Source organism: Lipotes vexillifer, unplaced genomic scaffold (assembly GCF_000442215.2).
Source record: "Lipotes vexillifer unplaced genomic scaffold, Lipotes_vexillifer_v1.1 scaffold24, whole genome shotgun sequence".
NCBI lineage: Eukaryota > Metazoa > Chordata > Mammalia > Artiodactyla > Lipotidae > Lipotes > Lipotes vexillifer.
In genome coordinates, this window is record NW_006782914.1 from 2,100,122 (window position 1) to 2,122,944 (window position 22,823).

The 22,823-nt window shown below is 40.6% G+C and overlaps 1 protein-coding gene across 3 annotated transcripts in view; it reads right to left on the minus strand.

Annotated features, from left to right (window-relative positions):
• Positions 1-22,823, minus strand: part of GALK2 (galactokinase 2) — a 142,568-nt gene that overhangs the window by 15,048 nt on the left and 104,697 nt on the right. The gene's annotated exons all lie outside the window — the stretch shown is intronic.

Consider the following 22,823-nt stretch of genomic DNA (forward strand, 5'->3'; position numbering starts at 1 on the left):
GGAGGGAGGGAGGGAGGGAGGAAAGAAGGAAGGAAGATATTTTTTAAAAAAGAAATAGTTACTGAAAAATTCAGTGCAAAGAAAAATACAGTTATTGAGAACATCCATTTCTGTCTTTATTATCAGTACCTTAGACTATAAATAGGTCTTTCTTTCACTGAAAGAATTCTTTATAGTCTAAACCGGTCTCTTTTCAAGTCCATTTTACTTTAAGTTCACACATCCGAAAGTGGCAGAAGCAGAACACATCAGGACGTCTGACCCCAGAGCCACATTCTTTCCACTGTGATCCACCAGAAAGAACTACTAAAAATGCTTATGCTATGCTAGCAATTTTATTTATAAAAATGTTTCCTATAGCTAAGCACCGTTACTTATATGTGTGTATGTGTGTGTGTAAAAAAGCACAATTATTAATATATGTGTATATAGTGTAGCATTATCATAGCAGAAAATAATCAATTCAAATGTCTAATAACAGAAAATATTTTTTAAATTATGCTACCTCTATTACAAATATTATTGCTACTAAAACAGATTCTAAGATAATTTACTACATGGAAAATTGTTCATTATTAAGTGAAAAAACAAGATACAAAACTATGTGTATACATTTTAATTTTTTAAAATTATAAGAAGGCACCAAAATGTTAACAGTCATCATCTCTCTGTGGTACATTGTGGGTGATTTAATTTTCTCCTTGACATATTTCTGTACTTTACAGATTATCTACAATGACTCTAACTAACTTCAGTTACAGAAACATGTCCTACTGCAACGGCTGTGTCTATAGTGCTTATGTATTCCCTTGAATAACAACTGAGACCTCCTTACCATTCATTTTCAACCGTGCGGAACAGTGGCTGAGCTGGTACAGTGGGTCTGGGAAAAATTTGGAAAATAAATGGAAGCTAAGCAACTTAGCTTGCTGGAAAGAGCCTGGGCTGAGAATCTAAAGGTCTGTCATTTGTTCTCATCTGTGTGACAACTCGCTGTACCCAAGTTGCTACTTCTATAGAGCTCCAAAATGAGGCTGAAAATTATTTCTCGGGATCCTTCCTGCGCTAACATTTTGTGATTCTATGAAGAACTTCCTCCAAGAATTCCCCTCATATTGTTGTATTTTGGAAAAAGGATGATAACTGTGACCATTGCCTTCTGTTTGCACCCCCAGTTGTACTCTCTGCCCTTCTCTACCCGCTGTCTGCCCCAGAAGGCTGACCTGGATGGATTACACCAGTGGGTTCCCTTGCCTCTAGATTGGAGAAAGGGAGAAGATCAGCAAGAGATGGGAGGGAATTAAATCCTTCCTGCTCACTGGGTGGTGATATGCGCGAGCAGACGCAAACACAGTTCATTATATCAATAGCACGATTCCTGTTTAACTCAAACACATGAGACCTGCAACAGATTTTTATACTTAAATCCCTCAAACCTCCCCCTTATAGGACTCGTACTAGCCACAGCCAGAAAATCAGCCTAATTTGACTTCACCCCTGACTCCCCTCAGCAATAGAGGGCCCCACCCCCGTATCAGCCTTACTCCACTCAGGCACAACAGTCGTGCAGGAGTCTTCCCACTTATTCAATTTTACCCTTTAACAGAAAACAACAAACATATTCAAGAAATAGCGCTATGATTAGGAGCCCTTACCACCCTATTCATAGCAATATGCGCTGTCACCCAAAATGACATTAAAAAAATCGTCGCTTTCTCCACTTCAAGCCAATTAGGGCCTAATGATGGTAACAATCGCATCAACCAACCCTGTCTAGCATTCTTACACGTATCTGCACACATGCTATTTTTAAGGCCATACTATTCACATGCTCCGGGTCCATTATTCACAGCCTGAATGACGAACAAGATAATTCGAAAAATAGGGGGCCTATTCAAGCCCTTACCCTTCACCACAACAGCCCTTATCGGATGTCTGGCACTGACAGGAGTGCCTTTCCTCACCGGCTTCTATTGTAAAGACCTGATCATTGAAGCCACTAACACATCTTATACCAATGCCTGAGCCCTATTAATAACTCTAATTGCCATCTCCCTCCCTGTCTATAGTACCCACATTATCTTCTTGGCACTACTAGGACAACCTTGCTTCTCTCCCTTAACCTCCATCAGTGAAAACAACCCCTTCCTAATTAAGTCCATCAAACACCTGTTAATTGGAAGTGTCTTTGCCGGATTCATTATCTCCAACAACATCCCCCCAACAACAGTCCCCCTAATAACCGTACCCCCGCACCTAAAACTAACTGCCCTTGCAGTAACGTTCCTGGGCTTTGTATTGACACTTGAAATTAACCTTAACACACAAAACTTAAAATTTATTTACCCTTCAAATACCCTTAAGTTCTCTAGTCTCTTAGGATATTTCCCCACCATCATGCATCGTCTACCTCCTTACCTAAACCCATCAATAAGCCAAAAATCAGCATCCTCCCTGTTGGACTTAATCTGACTAGAAAACATTTTACCAAAAACCACACCCCTCATTCAACTAAAGTTCTCCACGCTAATCTCAAGCCAAAAAGGCATTATCAAACTATACTTCCTATCATTCCTTATTACTCTCACCCTTAGCATGCTTTTATTTAATTACCACGGGTGATCTTCATAATAACCACAACACCAATAAACAGCGAGCAGCCAGTAACAATCACCAACCAGGTACCATAGCTACATAACGCCGCAATCCCCATAGCCTCCTCACTAAAAAAGCCAGAGTCACCAGAGTCACTCGGTCTCCCAACCCATTGAACTTAAACACAACTTCCACCTCCTCATCCTTTAAAATATATAATACCATCAAAAACTCTATTATCAACCTTGAAAGAAATGCCCCCAAAACAATCTTATTAGAAACCCAAACCTCAGGATACTGCTCAGTGGCCACAGCCGTTGTATAGCCAAACACAACTAATATCCCCCCTAAATAAATCAAAGACACTATCAAACCTAAAAATGAACCACCAAAATTCAACACAATCCTACACCCAACACCACCACTCACAATCAACCCAAAACCCCCATAAATAGGTGAAGGTTTTGAAGAAATCCCCACAAAACTGATCACAAAAATAACACTTAAAATAAATACAATATATGTCATCATCATTCACACATGGACTCCAACCATGATTTTTTTTTTTTTTTTTTTTTACACAATGTATTTATTTATTTATTTATGGCTGTGTTGGGTCTTCATTTCTGTGCATGGGCTTTCTCTAGTTGTGGCAAGTGGGGGTCACTCTTCATCGCGGTGCGCAGGCTCCAACCATGATTAATAAAGTTACAAATATTTATTTATTTATTTATTTATTTATTTATGGCTGTGTTGGGTCTTCATTTCTGTGCATGGGCTTTCTCTAGTTGTGGCAAGTGGGGGTCACTCTTCATCGCGGGGCGCAGGCTCCAACCATGATTAATGACATGAACAATCATCGCTGTCATTCAACTATAAGAACACCAATGACCAACATCCGGAAAACACACCCGATAACAGAAATCATCAGCAATGCATTTATTAACCTCTCAACCCCATCAAACATTTCATCATGATGAAATTTTGGCTCTCTACCAGGCATTTGCTTGATCCTACAAATCCTAACAGGCTTATTCCTAGCAATACACTACACACCAGACACAGCAACTGCTTTCTCATGGCAGCACACATCTGTCGAGACGTTAATTATGGATGAATCACTCGATGTATACATGCAAACAGAGCTTCCATGTTCTTTATCTGCCTTTACATTCACGTAGGGTGTGGCCTATATTATGGATCCTGTGCCTTTCTAGAAACATGAAACATCGGGATTATTTTGCTACTTACAGTTATAGCCACTGCATTTATAGGCTACGTGCTACCATGAGGACAAATGTCATTCTGAGGGGCGACAGTCATTACAAACCTGCGCTCAGCAATCCCATATATTGGCACCACTCTTGTCGAATGAACCAGAAGGATTTTTTCCGATCCATTCGACAAGAGTGGTCATAGGACCATTCTTAAGGTGGTACTAGGATTTTTTTCCCCAGCTCCCTCCTTTCAGAGCTGCCTGGAGCTGGCTCTCTTCCCCCACCGAAGGACACTAAAACTTTCAAGGTAGACTTTTCTACATGACTGTCTCCTCCAGGGTCTGCCTACAGGTTCCTCTCCCCTAGACTATTACTACTTTTTCAGAAGTGCTTTTACGTTCCACTTATGAACTAATAAATTATATTAAAGTTTCAGGTTACATTTTTTTCCCCTCCACATCACCGCCCTCCTAACTCTTGGAGATGGATAAAAAGGCAGCCAAGGTTAGAGGAGGGGAACAGCCATTCTTGAGATTTGTGTAAAAGTTTAGTAATTACAAGGGTGGGGCTAACTTTCCTACAAGTTAAAAAAGAATTAAATTTTTCTTTCAAGGTTTCTCAAATGAGTCATATAAGATATCACGGTTAACAACTTGCATCAATGAAATGATACAAGTTCATGTGAATCATCCTATTCTATTTCAAACAGGACCTAAATTTAGTCATCAATTCTAATCGTTTCTTCTTTCACAATGTGTCTTGTAATCATCCCTCCCTTCTAGTCCCACTGTCATTACCCAAATTTACACTATTATTCCCTTGCCTACTTGAACTATCCTGCAGTGATCTCCAATCTTATATTCCTGTCTTAATCTCTCATTCCTGCAACCTACCTTGAGGTTGGTGCCATCGGATTGAGCTCCTAACACACAGCTTGACTCATGTTACTACCCAGAACATTTCTTGCTTCCCCAGTGTTTACTATAATCCAAATTCCTGCACGCAACAAGCTCAGTCCCAATAGGATCTCTTCCCTTCAGCCAAAATGGCCTATTTGTAGTTATCCAAACACTCCCTGCTCCTGGGTATACTCATTAATCCATACAGAAATAGTTTCTTGCCTTTTCTCTCCCTGTCAAAATTTTACCTCTTTCTGAAGGTTCCATTTAAACTTTATGCTCCGTGAAACCATGAGTCAGTGCCAATAATTTTATACATGTTAATATAATCCAGGTTATAGAATACACATTTTGAAAGGAAGTAAAATGACTTTGGTAACTGTAGTTTAAAACTGTTCTATCTAAAAATTGAGGTTGAAACAAAATGTTTAAAATTCTAGCTTTAGGATTCCATATGTTTCAGTTTTACTTTTGAACTACATCACCTCCCCTAATCATGGGCCAAGTTACAAAATCAGAGCATGGGGGCAGGGTGGGGGTGTGTGTGTAAGAAGAGAGTATTGGTTCATTTCTACTGTAATGTCCCATTTATGAAAAAATCATCTAGTTTGCAGGTCCACTGATATTTATGGCTGCAGCACAAAAGGGCACGATAAAGTGACATCCACTAAAATCACAAAATAGTGCTATTTAGCTGACAAACCACTGTGCTATGTCCCAGTTTGCAAAGACTGTTTTTAAACTTTGAATTATAAAATTTCTCAAATATACAGGACAGTAGAGAAGGTACAATAGCAAATTCCACAAGCCCATCACCTAGACTGAACAGTTAACCACTTTTTGCCATATTTGCTTCAATTGATATTTTGCTAGTGTTTTAAAATAAATTATAGATGTGACATTTGCTCCCTACATATTTCAGTGTGCAACTCTATAAAATAAGGATATTTTCTTACATAACCTCCATATCATTATCACACCTAACAAAATTACCAATGATTCCTTAATATCGTCTCATATTCAGTCCATATTTAAATTTTCCCAGTTGTTTAAATTTCAGTCAATTTACAGCAGAATCCAAGAAAAGTCCACACATTATATTCAGTCTTATGTCTAATAAGTCTATTTTAATCAAGAATTTATAGTGATTTTTGATACTCTGGATTGTCAATGTCATATATATAAAATATAAGTATATTTTAGGGCCACATCCTGTAATAAAATTCAATATAGTCCAAAAGCAACAGTATGCTTTGGTTTTCTTTAGGATTACATAGTCCTTTAAGATTAAATATTTTCCTTTAGGATTAAATATTCTCAAGTAGAAACTGTTCAGAGAGATGTGTTTTTTCATATTAAACCTTAGGACTGGTGTTTTGATTTGTGACAAGAAACATTCAGAACACTCTGAGCAGATTACCAGAACCTCACAAACCTGGCACCTCCTTGTGTCTACTTTCTATTGCAGTGTTTCACAGCAAGACTTCAGGAGAGAAACGTCTAATGAGGACTCTTCCTGGGCGTTCTGAAGATGTGTGAGAGATTGCCATTGCTCACACCCACTGAACGGTAGTTAACTCAGAAGACAAAGGAAAGGGCAGAAAGGGCATCTGTTTTCAATTGCGATATAAAAATCTTGACAAAGGCTACAACAAATTTGGAGACCACCCTTTAGGAGGGAAACCAGTTCTGTGTCTGGTCATCACAAATGCTCTCTGGATCCAGGGTTCTGGCTTGTTATATGCTGGCAACTCAACAGGTCTCTGTTGTGCAGATACCAAAAAGTCCAAGAAAATTCGAAACTTTATGGACAAAGCTTTCTTCCCTATCCAGTTAACTTTAAAATGGATGCTCCATCTCTCTATAAACTCTTATAATCCTTGACAACAATTATTATATTAAAGGATAAAGGAATTGTTTCTTACTGCATGAATGCTCATTGCTGCATGACTACTTCCAAAGCAAATTCAGTTTAAGAATATAACACCAGGACTTCCCTGGTGGCACAGTGGTTAAGAATGCGCCGGCCAATGCAGGGAACACGGGTTCGAGCCCTCGTCCGGGAAGATCCCACATGCCGTGGAGCAACTAAGCCCATGCACCACAACTACTGAGTCTGCACTCTAGAGCCCACGAGCCACAACTACTAAGTCTGTGTGCCACAACTACTGAAGCCCGCACGCCTAGAGCCCATGCTCCACAACAAAGAGAAGCCACTGCAATGAGAAACCCGTTCACCGCAACAAGAGGAAGCCCGAGCACAGCAATGAAAACCCAACGCAGACAAAAATAAATAAATTAAAAAAAAAAAAAAAAAGAATATAACACCAGGTGCCATTTTCCTAAAATACTGCTAGTGTCCTATCCCATCCATGGGAAATCTGAGGCTTCAAAGCAGGATATATCACATGGATTTTGAAACAATGACTTTCTCCTCCATGAATCTTAGGTAATTTCTGAATCTAATCCTAAAGTCATGACAGAGATTCTGAGATCTCAATGATCACAGCCATAAACACTTAAACTACAACAACTGTACAATAAATTCACTTGAATAATTATTTATTTGCTAGCTCTAAACTTTCCTTTCCCTCTAACTTCCTTGCTGAACCTCCAGTACACCACACAGGCTCCTGCCTGAGGCCCACTGCCACAGCTGTTTTGTTAGCTTGGAATGCTCTTCCCCTTGATCTTGACCTAGCTGGCCCCTCCTTGTCATTCAAGTCTCAGCTGTCACAGCTTCAAGAAGACTTGCCCTCAACTCCAGTCTAGAGTAACTCCCTCACATACACATTCTTTCCATCCTGTTTTATTCTCCCAAAACTATTTATTCTCCCCAACACCATCCAATTTTCTTGTGTGTTCATTTGTTCAATGGTCTGTGGTTATCTCTCACCACTAGAAGTGCAGCTTCAGGAGAGCAAGGGCCTTGTCTAATCTCTTCACTTTTGTATCTTTAGCAGCTAAAATAGGGTCTGGCACCACAGAAGGGTCTCAATAAATGTTTATTGAAAGAATGGTTCAGTTCCTAGTCTTTGTACAAAACTGCACCAAAACACGGAAAAATAAACAATAGGGAATATGAGGAAGACCTACTAATTTGGCAGTTATTGCTTACTAGCACCTTCACCAAAAAGTGGGGGAAATTTTCTAAAAGAAGGTTTGGAGATAACTGGTAAACTCCAGTGTCCAAAGTATACCTAATGCCCAATGTCACAGATGACTGAGAATCATTTATCCTGTATTTTGTTTCACAGATGTGGGAGAAAAGAGAGTTCTAAAACAACCAAAATGTGTTTCAAATAAAAGCGAAGGAATAGAAAATAGATCATCATTACCAGTTAAAATAGAAGTTTTTTTTTTTCTTTCAGACAATTGATGTAGCAAAATTGTGCTTACTTACTTCTACCATAAAAAGATGGCTATGTAGCTTATGATCAGAGGCCATCTCTAATCAAGGAATCTAAACCAGGGCACAAATAATTGGTTATCTTGTTATATCTTTGGTGGGAAAGGATGAGAAAAAGCCTGTGACAGAAGAAACACACTGGGCACCATTTTCCTCATAAAAGCTCTGAGAGCACCAGGTCAGCAGTAGATGGAGGACATGCTCATTCAATCTCTGAAAGAGCCCCACTGATTTAATTTTTTCACTGATTTAATTTTACTTTCTGCACTCAAGAGCTGGTAGCCTCCCCTTTATTACCTCATCTTCTACTAAGAGTGATGCCAGAAGCACTGAGTAAGATGACCATCCAATGACAGTCAACCAAATAGTTCTTAGTGAGGCCTGGCCGTGTGCCCCACTCTATGCTCCAAATGACAGGAAAGACCTGTGAAATAGAAGCCCTTGCTATGAGGAACTTAACAGCTCAGTTAAACAAATAAGACAGCCTATGAGACCACTGGAGAGTGACCAACCACAGCAGATATCCAGGGGCTGTAAATGCTAGAGGTGCACCAAGAAGACAGGGTTTGGTGAGGGAAGAGCTGTAGTGGGAAGTGTCACAGGAGAAGTGCCTGAGCTACAGAGCTTCCTTGCTGTGAGGACAGGATGGCCAAAGGCCCAAGCTGAGAACAGGCAGAGCCTGTTGATGGGCTGAAGGGGGCAAACTGACCAGAACGGGGGGCAGCCTCTTGAGGAGGCTGTCCTCACATCTGAGGCTTTAACATCCTCTGCTACACATGTCACACAAAGGTTGCAAACTCACAACCCGTGGTCCATACCCAACCACAGTGATGCTTTCTTTTTTTTTTTTTTTTTAACATCTTTATTGGAGTATAACTGCTTTACAATGGTGTGTTAGTTTCTGCTTTATAACAAAGTGAATCAGCTATACATATACATATATCCCCATATCTCCTCCCTCTTGCGTCTCCCTCCCACCCTCCCTATCCCACCCCTCTAGGTGGTCACAAAGCACTAAGCTGATCTCCCTGTGCTATGCAGCTGCTTCCCACTAGCTATCTATTTTACATTTGGTAGTGTATATTTGTCCATGCCACTCTCTCACTTCGTCCTAGCTTACCCTTCACCCTCCCCACGTCCTCAAGTCTATTCTCTGCATCTGTGTCTTTATTGCTGTCCTGCCCCTAGATTCTTCAGAACCATTTTTTTTTAGATTCCATATGTATGTGTTAGCATACAGTATTTGTTTTTCTCTTTCTGACTTACTTCACTCTGTATGACAGACTGTAGGTCCATCCACCTCACTACAAATAACTCAATTTCGTTTCTTTTTATGGCTGAGTAATATTCCATTGTATATATGTGCCACATCTTCTTTATCCATTCATCTTCGATGGACATTTAGGTTGCTTCCATGTCCTGGCTATTGTAAATAAAGCTGCAATGGACATTGTGGTACATGACTCTTTTTGAATTATGGTTTTCTCAGGGTATATGCCCAGTAATGGATTACTGGGTCGTATGGTAGTTCTATGTTTAGTTTTTTAAGGAACCTCCATACTGTTCTCCATACTGGCTGTAACAATTTACATTCCCACCAACAGTGCAAGAGGGTTCCCTTTTTTCCACACCCTCTCTAGCATTTATTGTTTGTAGATTTTCTGACGATGCCCATTCTAACAGGTGTGAGGTGATACCTCACTGTAGTTTTGATTTATATTTCTCTAATAATTAATGATGTTAAGCAGCTTTTCATGTGCTTCTTGGCCATCGGTATGTCTTCTTGGGACAAATGTCTATTTAGGTCATCTGCCCATTTTTGGATTGGGTTTTTTGTTTTTTTGATATTGAGCTGCATGAGCTGCTTGTATATTTTGGAGATTAATCCTTTGTCAGTTGCTTCATTTGCAAATATTTTCTCCCATTCTGAGAGTTGGCTTTTCGTCTTGTTTACGGTTTCCTTTGCTGTGCAAAAGCTTTTAAGTTTCATTAGGTCCCATTTGTTTGTTTTTGTTTTTATTTCCATTTCTCTAGGAGGTGAGTCAAAAAGGATCTTGCTGTGATTTATGTCATAGAGTATTCTGCCTCTTCAATAAGTGGTGCTGGGAAAACTGGACCACTACATGTAAAAGAATGAAATTAGAACACTCCCTAACACCATACACAAGAATAAACTCAAAATGGATTAAAGACCTAAATGTAAGGCCAGACACTATAAAACTCTTAGAGGAAAACACAGGCACAGTGATGCTTTCTTGACCCACATACTGTTTTTTTAACTGGGAAATTTTACATAAGAATCTGGATTTCTGCTTTCCCTTGAAAAACTGAAAGGCCTGGCAGTACTGAACCTACATTCTTGCACAACAGCTGTTGGCTAGAGCTGAGGAGCAGCTAGCCATTTAGACAGGGCATGCACTTCATTTCCATGCAGTCCCCACCATTATCTGATGGCTAGTCCCAATTATCTGATGGCTGGACTGCCTCATTAGTTTACATGTCTGCCTGGTCCCTCTAGGCATCTGTGTGTGGGACTCTTTTTCCATAAAACTGTCTATTACAGGAATTCTTGGCTAGAGAGAGAAGAGTGGACAAACCATGTGAGTCATCGTGCCATAATGAGCCACTGTTACTGTTACTAATGAATCTCCCCTCCCTTAGGTGCATTGACAGTTCCATATGGAACAAATGTCCATTTTCTTGTAAATTCTACTCTTTGGACTTAGTTCTGCTCCCCAGACATTTGTAAACACTTGACAGCCCTTGAGAGATCTGAAGAAATTTCTCATGCCTTATGTTTTTTACACATGGGTGAGGATCCACTTTGTGCCGGTTTTAATATTGAGGGAAAAACAACGAACAAGATAAGCTCTTTACTCTCAAGAAGTAAGTCCAGGGGATTTCCCTGGTGGTCCAGTGGTAGAGAATTCACCTTACAATGCAGGGGGCGCAGGTTTGATCCCTGGTCAGGAGTCTAAGATCCCACATGCCACGGGGCAACTAAGCCCACGCACCACAACTACTGAGCCCGCGCGCCTCAACTAGAGAGCTGGCGTGCTGCAAACTACAGAGCCCACGTGCTCTGGGACCCGCATGCCACAACTAGAGAGAAGCCCATGTGCATCAACAAAGAGCCCCTGCGCCGCAACGAAAGATCCTGCATGCCTCAACGAAGATCCCACGTGCCGCAACTAAAACCTGACACAGCCAAAATAAAAATAAAATAAATAAATAAATAATAAAAATAAATCTTTAAAAAAAAGAAGCAGGTCTAACAAAAGACAAGTGTTGGTGAGGATGTGGAGAAACTGGAACCCTTGCACACCATTGCTGGGAATGCAAACTGGTGCAGCCTCTATGAAAAACAGTACAAAGGTTCCTCAAAAAATTAAAAATAGAACTACCTTATGATCCAGCAATCTCACTTCTGGGTATATCCAAAAGTATTGAAATCGGGATCTCAAAGAGTTATTACCACTTCCATGTTCACTGCAGCTCTATTCACAATAGCTAAGCTGTGGAAGCAAACTAAATGTCCATCAATGAATGAATGGATTAAAGAATGATATATACATTATTATTATTATAGAATATTATTAAGCCTTAAACATGAAAGAAATTCTGCAATATGCAACAACACGGATGGACCTCTTGAGGACATTATGCTAAGTGAAATAAGCCAGACACAGGAAAATAACTATTGCATGATTCCATCTATATGAGATAGATAGAATCATCACATTCATAAAATCAAAGGCCAGAATGGTGGTTACCAGAGACTAGGGGAGCAAAAAGTGGAGAGTTATTTATCAACAGACAAAAAGTTTCACCTAAGTAAGATGAATGAGCTCTAGATACTTACTGTACCATTTACCTATAGTTAACAATAATGTATTGTACACTTAAAATTTGTTATGAGGACAGATTTCATATCAAGTGTTCTTACCACAATAAAAAATAAAATAAAATTTTAATAAAAAAGAAGTAATAGGGCTTCCCTGGTGGCGCAGTGGTTGAGAGTCTACCTGCCGAAGCAGGGGACACGGGTTCGTGCCCCGGTCCGGGAAGATCCCACATGCCGCGGAGCTGCTGGGCCCGTGAGCCATGGCCGCTGAGCCTGTGCGTCCAGAGCCTGTGCTCCGCAACGGGAGAGGCCACAGCAGTGAGAGGCCCGCGTACCGCAAAGAAAAAAAGAAGTAATAGTCTACTAGAGAGAACTTGTTAGATATGAACAATAAAGGGTAACAGATGGTAAGGCAGCTCCTCACAGCTAAAGTAGAGGCACAAAGTCAAGAGGGTGTCCTGATCTGGAAGCAGAACCTGAGACAAAAACTTGGGTGCAGGTAGTAGAAATCCAGGAAGCAGGAGGACAAGAATAAGGCAAGCGAGACAGGAAAGAAGAAAAGCAAATAAAAGGTGCTTAATATGCAGGTCATCACTGTGAACAACCATGGCCTAATAGCTTGGGGGCCTCTCCAAAGAACCATGTAGTATGTGTCCCAGAATTGGCCCACCTGTGGATGGGAAGGCTGGGGCATTTATCCACGGACACTCCCATGTTGTCCCCAGAGGGGTTAACTTCCCCACAAAGATGTGCCTGGACAGCACGGCTACCTTCAGTGACTTTGGAGAATGCCCAGGACAGCAAAGAGACACTCGTGCCAGCTGCTAGCTTGACAGGGGCTTCTGGCAACACTGAAAGCAGGTGGGCCGAGGGGATGCAGAATAGTGATCATGACCTTCACAGTCCTCCCGTGAAAAGGTGAAACCAGCCAAGTCTAAAAGATGAGTAGGTGTCCAGCAAACCAACTAAAAGCTAGGGTGAGAAGCAAAGAAAAAGAATGGCAATTTAAGACAGAAGGAACTTCATAAACAAAGACATGGAGATTAAAAACCATGAAGTGCTTTTAGAGAATCCATAGTACTTGGATCTGACTGGAGCATAGAAAGAGGATGAAGACCAGAAGCAACAAGAAACACAGTAAAAGAGAAAAATGGAAGCACTAGGCAGAGGTCAGATCACAAGGGCTTTATATTATGCTAAGTAAGGTGTTTACATTGTATCCTGTACATAAGTGGTTCTTGGCCTTTTCAGGGTTATAGAGCCTTTTGAGAATCAAATAAAAGCTATGGACCTTCTCCCCCATGAGTGCATAAATAGCTGAAATTCTACACATAGTACAACATACAGATTCCATAACACAATCCTTTGATTCAGGTTAAGAATTCCAGCTGGAAGCAAGAAAACATTACTGGGTCTTTAGCAACTATATAGTCAGGATTATTGTTTGTAAACAACAGAAACCTACCTGAACTAACTTAATCAAAAGGAATTAATTTTAAAGTTATTAGGGAGCTCACAAAATCTATTAAGATGACAGATTCCTAATCTCTATTAGCACTTGAGAACCCAGGTGGGGATGGGTCAGACGCCAAGGGAAACAGGCAGTGAGGACCATTGCCGAAGTCTCTGCACAAGTCTGGATATGACATTGGACTCTAGATACTTTGTCAATGAACCCTGTGGCTATTAGACTCAAAGCCCGAGCCCTAAGCATGTGCCAGGACACAGGATGAACTGAGGACCCTTGCTCACACTCAGGTGACAAGTGATCTGTGAGAGGCAAATCTGACCCCTCAGTTTCCACCATAGGAGGCAAGACCTCTCACCAGTGTGCATACAGCAGCAGATTTCCCCAGGAAAGGGGCCTGGATGCCAAGTAGTTAAACTATGGCATCTGCCCCAGCAGCAGTGAAATACCACAGCTCTGTTAGCATTTAAGTCTTTTCTCCAGACCAGCCCCCCAGTTTCTCTCACATGATTGGATTTCAAGACTCCTTCACTGATTATTTCTCTGAACACACGTTAGTCTGTGTATGCCCTTCTTAAAAGTGGTTTCCCCAGTTGGTCTGAGGAGTGCAAAGCAGAGCTGGACCATCATCTCCCTCATTCTCAATACAGTGAATTTCTTCACATAGCCTCACAGCGCCAAACTGCGTAAAGATTGCGTGGCGATGGAAGAACGCAGAGCACTGGTTTTCGAGCTAAAAAGTGATAAGTATTTGGGGAATTAAACTTAACTTGGATAGAGACTTCATCTCAGGATAATTAATCAAAACAAAATACTTTCCCACTGTTCGCGTGGGGGGCTAAAAGCAGTTGTGGTTTTAGCCGTCTTTGCACAGTCATGGAGCTGCACGCTACTGGCCAATTTCTCTCCAAACACAAAGCTCCACTGGGCTAGACCAAGAGCTGGTTTCCAAGGACAGCCATCCAGAGGTGGGTGGGAGAGACCACTTCAGAATCCACTCCAGAGCCCTCTGTTTTCCTATGCAGCACAGTTGTAAGTCCCAGCTCTGAGGCATAGAATCTTTGGAGTATTTAAGCAGTAGAATGGAAAACCACTATACAGTCCTCATGGAAGTTGGACTGTGGTTTCAAATTTATTTTCCTAGTAATAATATTTTTCACAAATGTGAAGTTTCTGAAATGGTCAAACCCACAAAAAATAAACTGCTGTTTTCAGCCACATTAATGTCCCATTCCCATGCTGCAAAGACTAAATTAAATTAGCATTTTACATTTAAGGGGGAAAAAAGCTTTAACTACCTGCTTTTAAAAAGCAAAACCACTGATGAAAAAAATATATATGCACTTTCAACACAAACCGCATTAATTCATGAAAAACTACATTCCAAGAGGCACTTGTGAATATTTTCAAATCCACAGCATAATGCCATCTTGTCTGTACACAGTAACGGTGCCCGCACGTGCTTATAGCTTCACTCTCTCAGATTTCCAGGAGCAGCAAGAGCCAGCACTGTCTGTGTCATAATAAATTCTACTCCTCTACCTTGAAACCTTTGCTTCACTCTGCTGTGGTCACAGTCACCTGCATTCTACTCTCTGGCAATATAGTAAGCTCCTGTTAACCCCTGGGCCACTCAAATGACGAGACAGAGTCCATCGCTCCCTTCCTTTTCATTCTATACTCTACCTTCCTAGTTCAGATTCTTATCATCCCAGGTCTGAACAAATACTCTACCTTCTCACGGGTCTCCCTCTCACCTCCTATCAACATGTATACAGCTGCCATAATAAAATTCCCAAATCACCATTTTGTTGGGGTGTTCCCCAATATTTCATTGCATCAAATGCTGCATTATTTTTTCATTCTCCAATAAATGAGGGCACACACATTCCAATCCAGGACACACCGAGTCTTCTGAATGTGCCCAATGCTTTCCTACCTCTTACGGTGTGTTTGTGTCACTTCCTGCTTGCAATATCACACTCCATCACTGCCTGTCCAACAGGGGAGGCTCCACGTTGGTACTGTACCCAGACTAGTTCTGTAATCCCCTAATCTCAATGTCAGCACGAATGCCCCTCCTCCATGAGGCTCGCCCAGAACATTCCAGTAACTGATTACTGTGTGTTCCTTTCTAAGTATAATTATCACACACTACTTTATGAGGGCAAAGACTGTGCCATCTTCATCTTTATAGCCCAACCTAATAGACTGTCTTGAATAGAGCAGGTTCTCAATAAATGTCACCTCCCATCCCATCAGCAAAGAAAGAACCTGAGGTTGCTTGCTGGATGAGCTGCATTTTTATGTTCCCCTCTCTTTCTTGAGGAAACTATACTTTCCAACTAACTTTCCAGAGCTGCCCTAAAACTTTGTTTTTGAAAAACGTGAGAGGAGCAGACAATCTCAAGTCATCTGAAAAGGAGCTCAGGGAGTTGGGAAGGAATCTTGGTCAGAGCTGAATGAAGGGCTATGGAAAACAATGGTCACACTTGCCTAGAGCTGGCCTGTCCTGGTATTTTAACATAAAAGAGAATGAGTTCTTGTCTTTGTTTTCTCCTATGAATTGAATTACAGGGGGGAAAATGTAAGAGACAAAAAAGATGAAGGAGAAGCAAAGGAGAAATCAGTGTTTATCTGAGAAATAAGTAGTATATTTCCACCAGAACACTTTAATGATAACTTTATTGTTGTCTTCCCACAAAATGATAAATAAATGAGAGCAAAGACTATCTGCCCTTACTGATTGCTAATGCATCATCTCTAGCGCGGTGCTTGAATAGTTGCCCTCAACCGACTATTTGTTGAGCAGGGGAACAAAAATTTGCTTCTGGTTTCTTATAGTATTCACTTATTTGACAATATGGTCAAAAAGTAGTAGTTTATCAAAATACAACAACAGTTTAAGCAAGTGAGAAGCGATGTTATATGCCATGAAAAAGACCCAACAAGACTACACAGTATGTTGCCCAGAGTTTGCTGTTGAGCAGCTTGCACTGGAGCAGACCAGGAAGGTGACATGGGCACTGGATGAGGGGAGACTGGGAGTGAGGGAGCTCTGACTCGTTTTAAATGTGGCCCTCTTCTTAATTTCCTCATGGCAAGTATTGAAGATAATATACCTACACTACACCTAGACTTTCCCAAATGCAGTGTAGTATTAGGGAAGATAAAAATGTTTCAATTTCACAAACATCTGATGAGATGTCCCTATTCTCAAGGTGCTTGCAAACGTAACTGGTGATATCCTGAAGAGATAAATGAGGACGCTGCTATTTCACAGAAGCCTATGGTTGCAAACGTGTTTATGCAGCTCTCTGGGGACCAGGGTGCGAAGTGAATGCACACATGCATGAGTTTGTTTGTGGTTTCTCTGTGTTTGTGTTTATGTGCTTCTTCATAAACAAGCCGTGTGTACACGTCAGTCTTTCCCCTTTATCAGATTCAATTTTGCTTTATTTTTATCCATATGACTCTTCCCCTTTTGATCTTCACCTCTCTGTCCCCTTCCCCCTTAAGTCTAAAATACAGAAATGAAGCATATATCTTGTTATTTCTTGTTTTAATTGAGTAGAATTTTACACCCCTTGTTCTTGGAACAGGTTATAGTTTCCCATTAAAGAATAAACATATTGCTTTCCTATGCAGGTGGTCTCTGGTTTTTTTTAATGTTGCCTCAGTGGTCCTTGACAGAAGAAAGGCTTTCTAACATTAGAAAGCTCTAATGGACTGAGGGGGTGCTCATTCTTGTGGTCTCTCCTACCCCATTCCCTCCTAAAGACAATAAGAGGAATCATCTTCCTCAAACTTTTTTAAAAAAAACTATGCAATGTCTCTGCCCTTAACATAGAGTGGTGCCCTGTCGTGTTTTCATCTGGAACTTACAGCATGACTGATGATCAATTGATGTTTCATGTGGTTAAAACTATGAATGTCTGATTTTTTCAGAGAGGAAGTGCAGATGGCCAACAGGCACATGAAAAGATGTTCAACATCGCTAACTGTCAGGGAAATGCAAATCAAAACCACAACGAGATATCACCTCACACCTGTCAGAACGGCTATCATTAAAAAGAACACAAATAACAAATGTTGGTGAGGATGTGGAGAAAAGGGAACCTTTGAGCACTGTTGGTGGGAATGTAAATTGGTGCAGTCACTATGGAAAACAGTAGGGAGACTCCTCAAAGAAGTAAAAATGGAACTACCATGTGATCCAGTAATTCCTGGGTAGACAGCCCAAAAAACCCAAAAACACTAATGCAAAAAGATACAAGCACCCCAATATTCATAGCAGCATTATTTACAATTGTCAAGATATGGAAGCAACCCAAGTGTCCATCAACAGGTGAATGGATAAGGAAGATGTGAGAATACACACACACACACACACACACACACACACACACACACACAATGGAATACTACTCAGCCATAAAAAAGAATGAAATTTTGCCAAGTGCAGCAACATGGATGGACTTGGAGGGCATTATACTAAGCGAAATAAGTCAGACAGAGAAAGACAAATACTGTATGATATCACTTATATGTAGAATCTAAAAAATACAACAAACTAGTAGATTTAACAACAACAACAAAAAAGCAGAGTCACAGATATAGAGAACAAACTAATGGTTACCAGTGGGGAGAGGGAAAAGAGGAGGGGCAATATAGAGGCGGGGGAGTAAGAGGTACAAACTATTAGATATAAAATAAGCTACAAGGGTATATTGTACTACATGAGAAATATAGCCAATATTTTATAATAACTATACAAACTGTGAATCACTATGCTATATACCTGTAATATATAATATTTTACAGCAACTATACTTCAATTTAAAAAAACTGTGAATGTCTATACAGATACAATGGATAACAATTTTTGTTGTCATTACAATTGATATTTGGCAATAATCTGCAAAAATCACTAGATATATGGATAGTAACTCACCTCTGCTGACTTGAATGGAAACAAATTGGGAAAAAATTTACATGAGTAGGAAGAGGTATACAGTTTCTAATTTAGAAGTTCTTATTAGGAAACTTTCTTCCACCTGAAGCTAGGTACTTTGAAAAATAACAAAGGATAGGAAGTAAATAACTAATATCGAACAGCAGGAGATGTTTTCCTGGACCATGCCCTAAGATTCTAGAATGACAGCTTCCTGAAAAGAGACTGAGTGAACGCCACAAGACAGGGAAGAAAATGATAAACCACCAGGACTAAGAAGGCTTTCACCAGAAAAAGTGCAGATAAAATGCCAGTAGGAGAGAGATGTGCAACTTTGAAACATGTCACAGTAGGTCTAATTATTAAGTGAAAATAATTTGGAATTTGGTCAAGAACAATATCTGTCATCCCAGATGTCTGGAAAGAAATGTCAACTTCATATTTTTATATGAGAAAGTAAACTGGTTTTCACTGGTATCCCACATCTGCTGGCATGGAGCAGCGGCCAGGTCCATGGCACCTCCAGGCCCCATTGGCCCTTCCTTCAGCTTCTCCTACTCTTGGACCAGGTAACATGCTTGGCTTCTGCTGCAGGACACCGGTATCATCAAAGTGGGAGACCTGGAGGTGGTGAGAGTCTGACCCTGGTTCCAGTGCACCTTCATGGGCTCTGGCTTGTCCTTGCTCTCCCCCACTTCACATCCATCATCACTTCCTGGCTGTCTTTCCTACTGGCTTCAGGCTTCAGCAACAGATGCAAAGATATAGCCTTATGGAGACTGTTCAAACAACTTTCACAATTGCATGTGGTCAAATCTATATATCAAATCCCTTTCTCTGACAGAACCCTGACTGACAGCCTCAGGTCACATAATGGTTAAGACTGTAGGGGGAGGTCTCCGGGGTTAGACTACATGGGTTTGAATCCCAACTCTGCTACTTTTAGCTGCGTGAGCTTGGGCAAGTTACTTAATTGTTCTGTGCCTTGGTTTCCTCATCTGTAAAGTAGCAAAATATTGGAACCTACCTTATGGGATGTTCCTAGCATCAAAACCATCCGACGCTAGTCCATATCCTTTAGGTTCCTCTAAATTAAATCTATGTAACCTGTGCTATATTTCACTTACATAGATTTGAAATGTTTTAAGGAAAAGCCCATATGTGAATTAAAAGACCACTTTCAAAAGCTCTGAGATGCAAGGTAGAATGTTCTCTTGGCTGGAAAACCTTGGTAACACTCTCTGTTATACAGAACAAAAAAGGAATATTCATCAGTGTTAACAGTTATGTCAGTGAACACAAACCTAATTAGTATTGTAATGGCCAAATGCATTTGCTTTTGTCTTTTAAACAGAATTTCAAACAAACAAAAACAACACCTACCAAAAAATTCCTTATTCACTAGAGGAAGTCCGACTATCACATCTCAACAGTGTGAGCAGATGAGGAGAGTTGGGGAGAGCGGGGAGAAGGAGCTGGGAATGCATCAGTACTGAAATGTGTGCGGCTGAATGTGTTTTTTTTGTTTGTTTGTTTTGTTTTGTTTTGTTTTGTTGGGGTTTTTTTTGCGGTACGCGGGCTCTCACTGCTGTGGCCTCTCCCGTTGTGGAGCACAGGCTCCGGACGCGCAGGCTCAGCGGCCATGGCTCACGGGCCCAGCCGCTCCGCGGCATGTGGGATCTGCCCGGACCGGGGCACGAATCCGTGTCCCCTGCATCGGTAGGCGGACTCTCAACCACTGCGCCACCAGGGAAGCCCCGAATGTGTTTATGACACAGTTTACAACCTTGGAAAGAACCATTTCATGTAGGTACTCTGAACGTGAGGAGCATGAGGACCATGTTAACAAACAAGTATAGCAAATGTTTTAAAAGTACTTAGAATAGTGCTTGTCACATAGTTAAGTGTTCAATGTTAGTTATTGTTAATAATTTCATTAATGTACATGAAGAGATTTTCTTAAAGGCTAGATATAACCACTCTCTAGCTGGACTTTGAGTGCCTTCTTGAATTGGCCTCCTAACCATTACTTCTCCATATGAATAGAAGAAAATTAATTTAACACATTTATTCATTTAGCAAACATTTGCTAGGTACCACAGGAATACAGAAATGCACAAAACAAGGACCCTTTTTCAAGGATACAAATGCTGCTGGAGGATGGTGCCTCATGACTCACATTTAGCTGCTGTGACTCTTTCAGGATTTATTTCTGGGAAATGCCATTATGGCAACTACTGTATGCGAATTTCATGTGATGCTACAAGAGCTGTTTCCAGCTTGCTTTCATAGCTGTAGGTCACCAGAGTCTACGGGGTTGCTGTTATTAGGAGAGTAGATATCCCCTTCCTCCTTTCCTGAAGCATGCACGGTCTCCCTGAAGCTGATGGCCAATACACAAGGATGACCTTCCTAGAGGGAAGAAAATTTTCTTCTTTGGGAAAGATGATCAGAGTGTTTGACAGAGGAAAATGTTTAGTCTCATTGGTCTAACTCTCTACCACATCTTCTACTGCTGGCCCTGCCCAAATCACATTAACTCAAGAAACTTGGGGAACTCACGGGTTTGAAGGTACAGGTATGAAGAGGCGATCAAGCTCATAGGTTCATTCTGGGCCTGCCTCAGTCTAAGATGACCAAGTGTATTTAAGACTACTGCAGGGGTCAACTTGTCTTCAAAATGTACCTGCAGAATTTGTTTCATTTTAGCTCTTTTAAAACTCGAACACAAGTGAATGAAAATTCCAGAATTCTCTGGCTTTTGTGGCTCCAGAATGGCCTCAGGAGCCAGAAACAAGGCTCTGTGGGATAAGAGGGAGATTCTGAACTGTAGCCTACGCGTCAGTGGCTCAGGCACCAACCAGTACACAGCACATATCACAGCTGCGTACGTGATTCCTACACACTGGTACTGTTCTACTGTTCCTACAGAAGTTGGGTTTTTAAGATGCCATGTCTTTAAAATCAGACTTAATAGAGTATGTTTGCATTGCATTTTCAGTTCCTTAAATATCTGAAGAGGCAAGGTGAACCAGTGAATAGGGGTATATAATGCACACATCTGAAAGAGGAAGAGGAAAACCCAGGAAGGAAGCCTCATCCCCAAGTAATTTGGGGTAACAGTTCAGCCCATTTCTTCCTAGAGATTAAAGAAGCTTTACTCCTGGCATGGTCCTGCCCTCTGTGGCCAGACAGCTGAGAAGTCAACAGGAGCTGAGGCGCAAAAAGGAGAGACTAGGCAGAGGGGGAAAGGAAAAAGACCTAAGTGAAAGCAAATTTTCCCCATACTTGTCTTCCAAAACAACTAAAGCATATCTTCTGTGCATAACAAAAATAGTTATTTGACTTATTCTTTTATACTTTGTTTCAAAAGAATCTATTACCTTGTAAAAATGAAAACAAAAGACAAAACTAAAGGATTCATTTTTATTTGGCCTTATTAGGAGTCCATCACACAGATTTTAAGGATTTCTGCTCAACCAATATCTGTAAACTCTAGAAAGGTCCTTTGGAGTTTCTTCTAGGCTCTTTACAGAAAACTTCTTTTCTTCAAAATTCTTATAAGAACAACAATTGAATGTGTTGAAATCATAGAATTTAGTACCTGATATCTTACGAGCTATTTTTAAATCAATTTCCTTGATATTGAGAACACAACTGGACTGACTGACTCCAAGTACCTTTATACTTCTCCATTAGATAAAAAATAAACGACTCTTCTTAGACTTAACTGAGATAATCCATGAGGACTACACTTTTATCAAACAAGAAAATTCCACAGCACTTCTCATGGCTCTTCTGTAACAGAAGAGCTCATGCACATTCTGGCCAAGTTGAGTTTGCTCCTTAGATAAAGCAAAAGCTACTGGATGCCACATGGCTTTACATCTTCTAAGGCAAAAGCACCAGAATGGGAAATAGCCAAAAGGAAACTCCTTAACCACAAGGTAACCTATCTTCATCACCTCTCTTTAGTTTCAAGAGAAAACCATAGCCAAGAAAAATCAAAACTTTATATTACCTTCCTTACTTGGTACAGGATTGCTAAAGCCAGCTGATTAATACACTGAGATAAAAAGTACTGGCAGCAAGAGTGTTGGATTAAATCAAAAGCCTGGGATTTGGGATCTGGCTCCAGCACTTACTACCTCTCTAGTTTTGTAACTACATGTAACTCTATAACCTCAGTTTCCTCATCTGTGAAATGAGGATAACCATGTGCCCCAGGGTTATTGTGAGATTCAAATCAGATAATGTAGGTAAAGAGTAATGTATAAACCATAAACTAAATAAGTTTTTTTGGTTCTTTTTTTTTTTTTACTCTGTATGTCTTCCTAAAGAGTAGTCTATGCCAGTGCCTTATACTTGCTCAAAAGCCATGATTATCACTCGTGACTTTGGAAATCACAGGATCCAAACAAATTAGTCAGCAACTGG